Source organism: Scyliorhinus canicula, chromosome 12 (assembly GCF_902713615.1).
Source record: "Scyliorhinus canicula chromosome 12, sScyCan1.1, whole genome shotgun sequence".
In the NCBI taxonomy this organism is placed as follows: Eukaryota; Metazoa; Chordata; class Chondrichthyes; order Carcharhiniformes; family Scyliorhinidae; genus Scyliorhinus; species Scyliorhinus canicula.
In genome coordinates, this window is record NC_052157.1 from 41,273,238 (window position 1) to 41,287,350 (window position 14,113).

Genomic DNA, 14,113 nt, shown 5'->3' on the forward strand with positions numbered 1-14,113 from the left:
CACTTCTTACCGAAAACTGGAGCCCGAGCTTGGAGTTGGGTTCCCCTCTGGATTGTCTGATCAACGCTGAGCTATCACCGAGAGCAAAGTGGGGGGCAGTTCCCGGGCACACAGCATTACAGAGACTCCGCTGCAAATCACTCGCCAGAGTCTTGCTGTGCACATAGCCTGCCAGCGGCTTGTCATTGGTGACTCCCAGTGGACTCTGAGGCAACAGAAAAACTACAGATGCTTGGACATTTGATGGATTTGCAAAACAAAAATTGCATTTCACGCACATAGTTTCCCTTCCATAGCTGAGCTCTTTGCATCAATTCATTCAAACAGCACTGGAAACGGTTGCAATTCACAAACAGAAAATTGCAGCTTGCAATTAATCGGATTTGTTTTAAATATCAGCTACTCTCACTCAGATTGGCTGAGGTGTTTTTTTTCTTCCATGGCGCTTCTCAGCAGCACAATAAATCTTAAAGCATTGTCCACACTCTTGAAATCAATCCCTCGTTAAATTATGCTACAGGCGGCAGTCTACTGCTCGTCCTATAAAGCATAGCCCATGAGGGGTATCCACACTACACAGCTTGATGTTAATTACTGGGCGCACCAAACATGATATTCCAGAATAATCCACTGCTCTTTCATGTTTATACCTGTCAGACTGTTGGTAGGCATTGTCCGAAGTTTGCAGTAGCCTCTCAGTTCAGATGCTGACACAGGTCTTCACGAGTACACAAGTGGAGTTTATGGGAGTAGAATTCTCCCAACATAGAACATAGAACATAGAACGATACAGCGCAGTACAGGCCCTTCGGCCCTCGATGTTGCACCGACATGGAGAAAAAAAAACTAAAGGCCATCTAACCTACACTATGCCCTTATCATCCATATGCTTATCCAATAAATTTTTAAATGCCCTCAATGTTGGCGAGTTCACTACTGTTGCAGGTAGGGCATTCCACGGCCTCACCACTCTTTGCGTAAAAAACCCACCTCTGACCTCTGTCCTATATCTATTACCCCTCAATTTAAGGCTATGTCCCCTCGTGCTAGCCACCTCCATCCGCGGGAGAAGGCTCTCGCTGTCCACCCTATCTAACCCTCTGATCATTTTGTATGCCTCTATTAAGTCACCTCTTAACCTTCTTCTCTCTAACGAAAACAACCTCAAGTCCATCAGCCTTTCCTCATAAGATTTTCCCTCCATACCAGGCAACATCCTGGTAAATCTCCTCTGCACCCGTTCCAAAGCTTCCACGTCCTTCCTATAATGAGGCGACCAGAACTGTACGCAATACTCCAAATGCGGCCGTACCAGAGTTTGGTACAGCTGCATCATGACCTCATGGTTCCGGAACTCAATCCCTCTACCAATAAAGGCCAACACACCATAGGCCTTCTTCACAACCCTATCAACCTGGGTGGCAACTTTCAGGGATCTATGTACATGGACACCGAGATCCCTCTGCTCATCCACACTACCAAGAATTTTACCATTAGCCAAATATTCCGCATTCCTGTTATTCTTTCCAAAGTGAATCACCTCACACTTCTCCACATTAAACTCCATTTGCCACCTCTCAGCCCAGCCCTGCAGCTTATCTATGTCCCTCTGTAACCTGCAACATCCTTCCGCACTGTCTACAACTCCACCGACTTTAGTGTCGTCTGCAAATTTACTCACCCATCCTTCTGCGCCCTCCTCTAGGTCATTTATAAAAATGACAAACAGCAACGGCCCCAGAACAGATCCTTGTGGTACACCACTCGTAACTGAACTCCATTCTGAACATTTCCCATCAACTACCACTCTCTGTCTTCTTTCAACTAGCCAATTTCTGATCCACATCTCTAAATCACCCTCAATCCCCAGCCTCCGTATTTTCTGCAATAGCCGACCGTGGGGAACCTTATCAAACGCTTTACTGAAATCCATATACACCACATCAACTGCTCTACCCTCGTCTACCTGTTCAGTCACCTTCTCAAAGAACTCGATAAGGTTTGTGAGGCATGACCTACCCTTCACAAAACCATGCTGACTATCCCTAATCATATTATTCCTATCTAGATGATTATAAATCGTATCTTTTATAATCCTCTCCAAGACTTTACCCACCACAGACGTGAGGCTCACCGGCCTATAGTTACCGGGGTTATCTCTACTCCCCTTCTTGAACAAAGGGACCACATTTGCTATCCTCCAGTCCTCTGGCACTATTCCTGTAGCCAATGATGACCTAAAAATCAAAGCCAAAGGCTCAGCAATCTCTTCCCTGGCTTCCCAGAGAATCCTAGGATAAATCCCATCCGGCCCCGGGGACTTATCTATTTTCACCTTGTCCAGAATTGCCAACACTTCTTCCCTACGCACCTCAATGCCATCTATTCTAATAGCCTGGGTCTCAGCATTCTCCTCCTCAATATTATCTTTTTCTTGAGTGAATACTGACGAAAAGTATTCATTTAGTATCTCGCTTATCTCCTCAGCCTCCACACACAACTTCCCACCACTGTCCTTGACTGGCCCTACTCTTACCCTAGTCATTCTTTTATTCCTGACATACCTATAGAAAGCTTTTGGGTTTTCCTTGATCCTACCTGCCAAAGACTTCTCATGTCCCCTCCTTGCCCGTCTCAGCTCTCTCTTTAGATCCTTCCTCGCTTCCTTGTAACTATCAAGCGCCCCAACTGAAACTTCACGCCTCATCTTCACATAGGCCTCCTTCTTCCTCTTAACAAGAGATTCCACTTCTTTGGTAAACCACGGTTCCCTCGCTCGACCCCTTCCTCCCTGCCTGACTGGTACGTACTTATCAAGAGCATGCAATAGCTGTTCCTTGAACAAGCTCCACATATCCAGTGTGCCCAACCCTTGCAGCCTACTTCTCCAACCAACACATCCTAAGTCATGTCTAATGGCATCATAATTGCCCTTCCCCCAGCTATAACTCTTGCTCTGCGGGGTATACTTATCCCTTTCCATCACTAACGTAAAGGTCACCAAATTGTGGTCACTGTCTCCAAAGTGTTCACCTACCTCCAGATCTAACACCTGGCCTGGTTCATTACCCAAAACCAAATCCAAAGTGGCCTCACCTCTTGTTGGCCTGTCAACATATTGTGTCAGAAAACCCTCCTGCACACATTGTACAAAGAACGACCCATCCAATGTACTCGAACTATATCTTTTCCAGTCAATATTAGGAAAGTTAAAGTCTCCCATAACAACTACCCTGTTACTTTCGCTCTTTTCCAGAATCATCTTCGCCATCCTTTCCTCTACATCTCTAGAACTATTAGGTGGCCTATAGAAAACTCCCAACAGGGTGACCTCTCCTTTCCTGTTTCTAACCTCAGCCCATACTACCTCGGAAGAAGAGTCCCCATCTTGCATCCTTTCTACCACCGTAATACTGTCCTTGACTAGCAGCGCCACACCTCCCCCTCTTTTGCCCCCTTCTCTGACCTTACTAAAGCACCTAAACCCCGGAACCTGCAACAACCATTCCTGTCCCTGCTCTATCCATGTCTCTGAAATGGCCACAACATCGAAGTCCCAGGTACCAACCCATGCTGCCAGTTCCCCTACCTTATTTCGTATACTCCTGGCATTGAAATAGACACACTTCAAACCACAGACCTGAACACTGCCACCCTCCTGCGAAGTCAAAACTGTGCTCCTGACCTCTCTACTCTCAATCTCTCGCACCCCAAAACTACAATCCAGGTTCCCATGCCCCTGCTGAATTAGTTTAAACCCCCCCAAAGAGTACTAACAAATCTCCCCCCCAGGATATTGGTGCCCCTCAGGTTCAGATGTAGACCATCCTGTCTATAGAGGTCCCACCTTCCCCAGAAAGAGCCCCAGTTATCCAGAAATCTGAATCCCTCCCGCCTGCACCATCCCTGTAGCCACGTGTTTAATTGCTCTCTCTCCCTATTCCTCATCTCACTATCACGTGGCACGGGCAACAACCCAGAGATAACAACTCTGTTTGTTCTCGCTCTGAGCTTCCATCCTAGCTCCCTAAAGGCCTGCCTGACATCCTTGTCCCCTTTCCTACCTATGTCGTTAGTGCCAATGTGGACTACGACTTGGGGCTGCTCCCCCTCCCCCTTAAGGATCCGGAAAACACGATCCGAGACATCACGTACCCTTGCACCTGGGAGGCAACATACCAAACGTGAGTCTCTCTCGCTCCCACAAAATCTCCTATCTGTGCCCCTGACTATTGAGTCCCCAATTACTAATGTTCTACTCCTTTCCCCCCTTCCCTTCTGAGCAACAGGGACAGACTCCGTGCCAGAGGCCCGTACCCCATGGCTTACCCCTGGTAAGTCGTCCCCCCCACAAGTATCCAAAACGGTATACTTGTTACTCAGGGGAACGACCGCAGGGGGTCCCTGCGCTGACTGCTTCTTCCCAGTCCCTCTTACAGTTACCCATCTATCTCCAGTCTTTGGTGTAACTATTTCCCTGAAGCTCCTATCTATATAATTAGAAAATCGACAACTTCGGCAGAAAGTGGCATCAGACATTAACGCGGGTGCCCAACCCAACTAAAATTGGGATTACCATTAAGAGCGTGTCATTAATGCAGAATGTATGGGTTACTAACTCATGCTTTATGGATTCCACAAAGTTGCTGAAGCACTTCAATAGCATAAAAGCAAATTACAGCGGATGCTGGAACCTGAAACAAAAACAGGAAACTAATGGGCAATCTCAGCAGGTCTGGCAGCATCTGTGGAGAGAGAAGGCCGCTAACGTAATTTGAAACGTTCGCTCCCTTCTTTCTCCACAGATGCTGTCAGACCTGCTGAGATTGCCCAATGTTTTCTGCTTTTATTTCAATAGTACTTTGACAAATCTGAGACTGAAAGAACCAAAATAACAATTTGCATTTATACAGCGCTTTTCACACCCTCAGCATGTTCCAAAGCATCTTGCAGCTAATCAAATTCTTTTGAAGTGTAATCACTGTTGCAGGAAACATGGCAGCCAACAGCTAGATCTCGAAAAATAGCAACGTGATGAGTGGATCAGTTATTTTAATAATATCCTTTGAAGGATAAATGTTGGCCAGGACATTGGGAGATCTTCTTCAAATAGCACGGTGGGATCTTTTTACACCTCACAAGAAGGCAGTCAGTGACCATAGCATAATGTTTTGAACTTTCTGAGTCAGAGGCAAGAACATAGACCATACAGTGCAGAAGGAGGCCATTCGACCCATCAAGTCTGCACCAACCCACATTAAGCCCTCACTTCCACCCTATCCCCATTACCCAATAACCTCTCCTAACCTTTTTGGACACTAAGGGCAATTTAGCATGGCCAATCCACCTAACCTACACGTCTTTGGACTGTGGGAGGAAACCAGAGCACCCGAAGGAAACCCATGCAGGCATGGGGAGAACATGCAGATTCCGCACACACAGTGGCCCAGCAGGGAATCAAACCTGGGGCTCTGGTGCTGTGAAGCCACAGTGCTAGCCACTTGTGCTACCGTGCTGCCCACAGTAGCTACCAGCTGAGGCATAGGTGACACTTGAAGCCATATCAGACTACAGGGTAATTTCATAAAATCAGACAATCATAGCATGGGTTACAGCACAGAGAGAGGGAGTTTGGCCCATCATGCCCATGCTGTCCCTCTACCAGAGAAACTCAACTAGGCCCACTGCCTGCCCCACACCACTGCCATTTTGTTTCTTTTCAGATGATCACCCAATTCCCTTTTAGAAACCACAAACGACTTTACCGCCACCACATTCTCGGGAAGTTCATTCCAAATTCTAACCACTTTTTTCCTCATGTGGTCTTTGGCTCTTTTGCCAATTGCCTTAAATCGGTGCCTTCCTGTTCTTGACATTTCCACCAGTGAGAACAGTCACTCTCAGGGCAGCACGGGGGTGCAGTGGGTTAGCACTGCTACCTCACAACACCACGGTCTCAGGTTCGATTCTGGGTCACTGTCCGTGTGGACTTTGCACATTCTTCCCATGTTTGCATGGGTTTCGCCCCCACAACCCAAAGATGTGCAGCGTAGGTGAATTGGACATGCTAAATTGCCCCTTAACTGGAAAAAATGACTTGGGCACTCTAACTTTTAATTAAAGGTTATAAAAAATAACAATTATTCTGAATGGTAACAGGCTTGTATCCACATCCAGCAAGTAATTAAGGTAGCTAAAAGAATGTTATCATTTATTGCAAGCAATTTTAATACAAAAGTAGGGAGTTTATGCTTCAGTTGTACAGGACGTTGGTGAGGCCACATCGGGAGTACTTTGTACAGTATTCGGCATCTTATTTAAGGAAGGATCTAAATTTGTTGGAAGTAGTTCTCATCCTGCCCTGTCACCTGCAACGATTTATGTACATATACCCCTAAGTCTCTCTGTTCCTGCGTCCCTATTTTTACATTACTTCCAAGTTTTGTATCATCCACATAATTTGAAATTATGCCCTGCACACCCAAGTCTAGGTCATTCATATATCACGAAAAGCAGGATCCTAGTATCAACCCTGGGGCTCTCCATTATATTGCCTCATTTAGCTCAGTGGTCTAGAGTGCTGGTTTATGATGCAGAACAAGGACAGCAGCACGGGTTCAATTCCCATACCAGCTTACCCGAGCAGATGCTGGAATGTAGCGACTAGGGGCTTTTCACAGTAACTTCATATTTGTGACAATAAAAGACTATTATTATTATACCCTCCTCCAGTCCAGAAAATCTGATTGCATTTAATGTACAATTCCCCTCCCAAGAGCTGAATCGCCTTAATTTTGGCCTTTAGTGAACCCTATGACCAACGCTCCCATCAGTGGAGCCATTGGCTACATAGGTTTCACACCCTTGATAAATCTCCCCACGTTCAAAAACCCTTTTTAAGATCCATTCCTTTAACCAATCTTCAGCAGCACTGTTTTGTCGGGCATTTGCCAATGTCTCTCTGTAGAAGTGCCTTGGGACATTTCTTTACACTAGAAAGAATTACATTATACAGAGACAAGCTGCTTGAAGCACTGTGACTATTAGGTAGGCAAACAGACGGGGAACAGACAATTCAGATTGCATCATGTGATCCCTCCACTAGATCAATCAACAATTACAGTTCTAATACTGATATTTGAACAAAATGAGCTCAAATAAGGGTGGAAATGGAGTGAGAGTGCATGGTTCAGGGAGGGACAGATAATGTACAATTATAATAGCAGTATGATCATCTAGCAAACGCTGAGAATTTAATAAGATCTTTCGCAATGCACAGATTCTATTTTCTTTACAGCAGAGGTAGCCAAAACGTATTTTGCTGCATTGCTATATTGAGTTCTATTTCCCAATTCCACCCTCCCACACTTCTCTGATTTATATTGCAAAGGACAATAATACGCCTCTTGCCTAGGGGTTGGGTGGAACTCACTCTTACTCTCATGTTCCCATTTAAATTAGTTGTAATACGCAGTGTGGTGGTACAGTGGTTAGCACTGCTGCCTGACAGCGCCAAGGACCCAGGTTCGATTTCAGCCTTGAGTGACTATTTATGTGGAGTTTGCACTTTCTCCCCGTGTCTGCATGGGTTTCCCCCGGGTGCTCCGGTTTCCTCCACAGTTACAAAGATGTGCCGGTTATGTGGATTGGCCATGCGGAATTGCCCCTTAAGTGTCTAAAGATGTATATGTTAGGTGCCATTAAGGGTTTACCGGGATAAGGCGGGGGAGTGGGCCTAGGTAGGGTGTTTTTTCAGAGGATCAGCACAGACTCAATGGGCCGAATGGCCTCCTTCTGCACTGTAGGGATTCTATGAAAAATGAAAGTTGGAAACTAAAGTCCCAGCAAGGTACATCTCGATTAACTATCCAGAACGTCAGTCACCACGTCATCATCAGTTTCCTGTCAGAAGGACGGGAACATCCAGTTTATGGTGATACGAATGTGCAGCTCTCTGACCAGCCTTCCTTATAGATTTGAACAATGTACTCACTTTGCTCAATACAACTGACAGTGCATAAAATTTATATCCAACTTGTGTTCCCAAAACTTTTATTGACTGAATATATTTCTGCATAGGCGCAAACGTGAGTGGATACACCATGAAGAGATACAAATGAAGTTAAACGTTTAGGCTTGGAAATATATCGGCAATTCTCTCATTGTCACTGCAGGGTCAAAGTCCTGCGCCTTTCTGCCTAACTCTGTGGGAGCACCTTCACCACATGGATTACAGCGGTTCAGAAAGGCAGCTCACCATCTCAAGTGCAATAAATGCCAGCCTTACCAGCAGTGCCCACATCCTGTAATATGTATATCTTTAAACATCTGTCTCATTATTATCCTTCTGTGGTGTCATGAATGTGACGTGAGACAACACAATGGATAATATTCGCTTACCATTTCCAACCGTTGCTGTTCCTCACTGCTGCTTTATTTCACTTTGCCCTTTCTTTCATGTTGTGTTTCTTTGCTGCTCTTCCCTTTTCTGATTTTTAAGTTATTATGCTTTGTTTGTTTTATTCTTCGCTGTGTCTTTGTCCCGTCAGCACTTGATTAGCCTTTTTCCTTACTTTTGTGGGTTCAAATCCCATTGCAGGACTTGAGCACCAAAATCTGGGTTTATGACAAGGGCAGCACGGTAGCATGGTGGTTAGCATAAATGCTTCACAGCTCCAGGGTCCCAGGTTCGATTCCCAGCTGGGTCACTGTCTGTGTGGAGTCTGCACGTCCTCCCCGTGTGTGCGTGGGTTTCCTCCGGGTGCTCCGGTTTCCTCCCAGTCCAAAGATGTGCGAGTTAGGTGGATTGGCCATGCTAAATTGCCCATAGTGTCCTAAAAAGTAAGGTTAAGGGGGGGTTGTTGGGTTACGGGTATAGGGTGGATACGTGGGTTTGAGTAGGGTGATCATGGCTCGGCACAACATCGAGGGCCGAAGGGCCTGTTCTGTGCTGTACTGTTCTATGTTCTATAGTCCAATGCAGTCCTGAGGGATGCTGCCATTCGGGTGAAACATTAAACCGAGGTCTATTTGCCCTCTTGAGGTGCTGAAAGATACCATGGGAAGATTTGAAAAGAAGGGCAGGTGATTTACCCCCTCGTGTCCTGGCCAACATTTATCCTTCAATCAACATCACAAAAAACAGATTATCGCTTCATTATCACATTTGTTGTTTGTGGGAGCTTGCTGTGCCCTAATTTGGCTGTGATGTTTCCTATGTTACAACTGTGACAACTGTTGTGTAGTTGTTTGATGCCCCACTGAGAGATCTGGAGACTTGTATGGTTTAAAACTATGTGTTTATTATCAACTCATACCTATAGACATCTCCATGGTACAGCCCTGCATAGATGCTGTGTACATGCTAGCTTCTGCTACTGTACTCAGTCTACAATCACATGACTCTCTGTACCATACCACGGGCAGTACTGTTCTCCAGTCCCGCAATACCCTTTGCTCCGCCCAAACATTCTTATACTACATCTTCCCTCCAAGTCTTTGCTCAAATATATTTACAATATATGCTTCTTTATTTGCTGCCCCTTCTCCACCCATCAAGTCTCTGCCTTTATAAATTTAGACGGCCTTGAGACTTGACAATTCTTGCAGATCTCATTCTTGTCACATTTGGAAGAGTGGCTGGCTCAGTTGTTTCTGGTTGGCCTTGTCAATTTGGTGTGGAAATTGTCGTACTCTGTTTCGGTACTTGGTTGTCTCCATTTGATTCACTTTTTGTACTCCTCTGAGGTGCTTTTCTCCTTAACCTCTGCACTGTTTGGACACCATGGGTTTGTGTCATTCTTTCCGAAAGGAATGTTCACTCCGTTTGTTCCTAGCGAGAGCGAGGATTTTCTTTTTCTGTGGGGTGGTCCTGCTGGACGTCGGCATTTTAAAAATGGAACATTCATTTCCACTTGTGCCCCTCTCTCTTTTCAACGTGGATGCCAAGATATTGGCTAAGGTGCTGGCACTGCCATTGGAGTCCTGCGTCCCGGAGGTAATTGCAGAGGACCAGACAGGCTCTGTGAAGGGGTGGCAGCTATCGGCTAATATACAATGGGTTATGAACGTTGTCCTCTCCCCTTCTCCAGCCCCAACCCAGAGGTGATTACATCAATTGAGGCTGAGAAAGCGTTCAACAGGTTGGAGGGGAGTGGGGGGGGGGGGGTTACCTTTTCGAGGTGCTTGGGAGATTCGGATATGGGCAGTAGTTTATCTCATGTGTTTGGCTGTTGGATAAAACCCCTTGGCCAATGGACGCACTAATGTGTTGCGATTGAGATATTTGCCACTGAATTGGGGTACAAGATAGGCATGTCCGTTGTTGCCATTCCTGTTCGCACTGGCGATAGAACCTTTAGCTACTGCACTGAGGTCTTCGGGCAAATGGAGGTGGTAAGACGGGAGAGAAGGGAGAAAAGGGTGTCTCTGTATGCGGATGACCTGCTCTTGTATGTTACGGGCCCAGTTTCCTCTATGGATGAAATGATGAAGCTACTGAGGAGCTTAGGCTCCATTTCAGGCGATACGTTGAACCTGGAGAAGAGTGAATATTTTCTGGTTAACCTCCCAGGAAGGGGAGCTAATCTGGGGGTATTGCCTATCCGTCTTGCCAGAGGTAGCATCTGATATTTGGGCATCTGAGTAGCCCATGATTGGTCCGTGCTTCATAGGTTAAATTACACAATTTGGTGTACAGGGTGCGGTCCGATTTCCGGCGGTGGGAGATCCTTCCGCTCGCTGTTCCTGGCGGACAGGGCCATAGAGTCATAGAAGTTACAGTGCAGAAGGAGGCCATTGAGCCCATCGAGTCAGCACCAGCCATTGGAAGGAGCACCCTAACGAAGCCCACACCTTCACCCTGTCCCCGTAACCCAACCTAACCTTTTTGGATAGTAAGGGCAATTTAGTATGGCCAGTCCACTTAACCTGTACATCTTTGGGCTCTGGGAGCACCCGGAGGAAACCCACGCAGACACGGGGAGAACATGCAGACTCTGCACAGACAGTGACCCAAGATGGGAATTGAACCTGAGACCGTGGAGCTATGAAGTAACTGTTCTACCATGCCCAGTAAAGTTGATTAAGATGAATATTCTACCAAGGTTCCTATTTCTCTTCCAATGTCTCCCTGTTTTCCTTGCTAAGTCACATTTGGCCAAGGCGAACAAGTTAGTGACTTCTTTTATTTGCGCGGGTAAGTCACCTAAAATTCATAGGGTATACCTTCAGAGGGAGCATAAACCTTGGGGCCTGGCATGACCCAATTTTCTCCTTTATTATTGAGTGGGATATATTGAGAAGGTGCTGGGGTGGCTGAGGGAGTCAGACTCTATAGAGGCGTACAGAGGCAGGTTTGTGTGAGGATTCAAGTTTGCGAGCTTTGGCTATGGCTTTGCTCCTGTTCTCCCCCGCGCAGTATTCCTCGAACATGGCAGTGATTTCTACTTTAAGGATATAGAGGCAGTTTAGGCAGCATTACAAGCTGAGCACCATGTCATCGCTGGGCCCCATATGCGGTAGCCATTTGTTTGTGCCATCGGGGTTTGATGCGATGTTTAAGTCGTGGGAAGGAAAAAGCCTGGAGTGCTTTAGGGATCTGTTCATGGAGGGATGGTTTGCCAGTTGGGAGGAGTTCTCAGCAAAATTTCAACTGTCAGGGGCACAGTTACATGATTTTATCCGTAATGCTTGTCCTACGTTTCCTGTTTGCATGGTCACCTGGAGGATAGGATGAATGCGTTTTCGATGAAGTGGAGGATAGGAGAGCATGGCTCTCGTGGGCTTGCTAATCACACCCACATGTTCTGGTTGTGTCCAAGAATCTTAAGCTTTTGGGTCTCCTTCTTTAGCACCACGTTAGCGATTCTTAATATTGGTCTGGAGCCTTATCCCTTGGTGGCAATTTTGGGGTGTCAGACTGGGGTGAAGGCACATATTTTTGCCTTTGCCTTGCTAGTAGCCCAGAGGGGAGCTCTGCTGGGATGGAGATATTCTGTTCCGCCCAGTGCCTCGGCCTGGTTGGGTGACTTCATGGAACTTCTATATTTGGAAAAGGTCATTTGCACCGTTTGGGGATTAGTGGAGGATTTCTACCTGAGGTAGCCACCATTCATCTCATACTTTAAAGAATTAGTCACCATCGGCTGTTAGAGGGGAGTGTCGAGGGAGGGGAGGTGGTTATTATTATTGTCAGGTGTATGTAATTTTTATTGGAGTTATAAGATCGGTTGGGGACTTTTTGTTGTTTTAAAAAAAATCGATATATTATTATGACACGGTACTATGGCAAGCCACTTTCTGTGCTGTTTGATGTTGATGTTGTGTTTGCTATCAATGAAAATTTTAAAATAAAAATTTTTAAAGAAAAATAATTTCCGCTTGTTGCACAATTTCAGCCAAATATTTGTTTATTCTCTTATTTTCCAATCCTCTTTAAGCTCATCAACTACTCTGGTTGTCCTTCTTTCGGAGCTATCTGCTTATAACATCTGGAATTGCTCTTCCATTCTGTCTATCTCATCTTTTGTGGTCTTCAGATGGGATCGAAGTTCAAACATTTCATAGCTCTTTTCACAATGAAGTTCCAAAATTTCATCAGTTTTGGTTGTCAATTCTGCACTCAACCATTGCTCTGATGAATCGGCAATTCTTTTTCCTAAGCCAAGCATTTTTCACGATGCTTAATAGAAAAGTTCACGTTGTCCTAATTTTTCATTAGCAAACTCATCTTCTGTATGTGCACGTTTGTTCGCTGCACTAATCCGATTTCCTCAGCAGAGCCTAATTCTTGTGTGCTATTCTTCAAGTTCACTTTAATTTCACTTCTGCTAATTGTTTTGAAAGTTCTTCACGCTCTTATGTCAGTACGTCTACTTTCACTTGAGTATGCTGCAGAAGTGGTTGAGAATTATTTTCTTGATATCAAGTTGGATCTGCAAGTTTTTTTACTTTTTCCTGACATTCTATTTCTTGATTTACATTTCAGTGATGTTATTTTTCAACAACTCAATGGCTCTCAGTAAATTGAAGACATCCAATGCTTTTCTTCTAGTTCCTTGAGCTTTAGCATCGGATTTAATTTTCTGATCTTATTTCTGTCTTTTCTTTCTCTGCCTACAGCAGAGCTTTGTCCTTGTCCTTCATTTTGATTTCACTGTTGGACTAATCTTGATGAAGTCTGAACTTGTTTTAGTTCAGCGACTATGCTACTCATAGCTTCATTATCCATTTGCACATTTCTTGTAATTCAACAGCGTCAATTCGACTTTGTTCTGCTGCTCTTCCATTCTGCTCTTCAAGGCAGTCTTCATTTCTTCACGCTGCTGAAGGATTATGTGCTCCTTTTGCATTTGATCTTGAAGACCAATCAGCCATTCTTTCAGCTGTTTATTTTCTTGTTCAGCTCTTGCCATCTACGTGACTGCTTGAAGACAGTGGACTGGTCCATATTTAAGAACTCAGCGACCAACCTATATGAGTATGTCACCACCTTCACAGATTTCATCAGCAAATATTTGGACGACTGTGTGCCAAAGAAAGCAGTACGTACATTCCCCAACCGGAAACCATAGCTTAATCTGAAGATTGACTCCCAACTGAAGGACAGGTCTGAGGTGTTCAAGTCAGGCAACCCTGACCTATACAAGAAATCCAGGTACGACCTCCAAAAAGCCATCAGGAATGCCAAGAGACAATATGAGAAAAAGCTAGAGTCACAGACTAGTGTGACAGACTCTCGTCGGTTGCGGCAAGGCCTAAACAACATAACGGACTACAAAGCAAAGCCAAGCAGTATCTCCAGCAGCAGCGCGCTCTTCCCCAATGAACTCAATGCATTCTATGCTCGGTTTGAGCAGGAAATCAACTGTCGACTGCCCCAGGAGCCCCGAACAGACCCATACCCATCGTCACAGCTTCCAAAGTCAGATCGGCCTTCCTGAAAGTGAACCCTTGGAAGGCGACGAATCCGGATGGATTCCCTGGTCATGCACTCAGAGCCTGCGCAGACCAGTTGGCAGATGTGTTCGCAGACAACTTCATCTCTCCCTACTCTGCTCTGAGTTCCCCACCTGCTTCGAGAAGACCACCATCATACCGGTGTCAAAGAAAA

General features: G+C 45.5%; 1 protein-coding gene across 9 annotated transcripts in view; it reads right to left on the reverse strand.

The window, feature by feature from the left end:
• Positions 1-14,113, reverse strand: part of sema4ba (sema domain, immunoglobulin domain (Ig), transmembrane domain (TM) and short cytoplasmic domain, (semaphorin) 4Ba) — a 636,623-nt gene that overhangs the window by 329,399 nt on the left and 293,111 nt on the right. The window contains exon 1 of one of the 9 annotated variants that reach the window (XM_038813269.1): positions 11-380. The exons of 7 other annotated variants lie outside the window; for them this stretch is intronic. The gene's annotated coding sequence lies outside the window, so the exon portion shown is untranslated. Of the gene's footprint in view, positions 1-10; positions 381-14,113 lie in introns of those variants that run through there. One more of the 9 variants, XM_038813280.1, reaches the window with a different exon arrangement.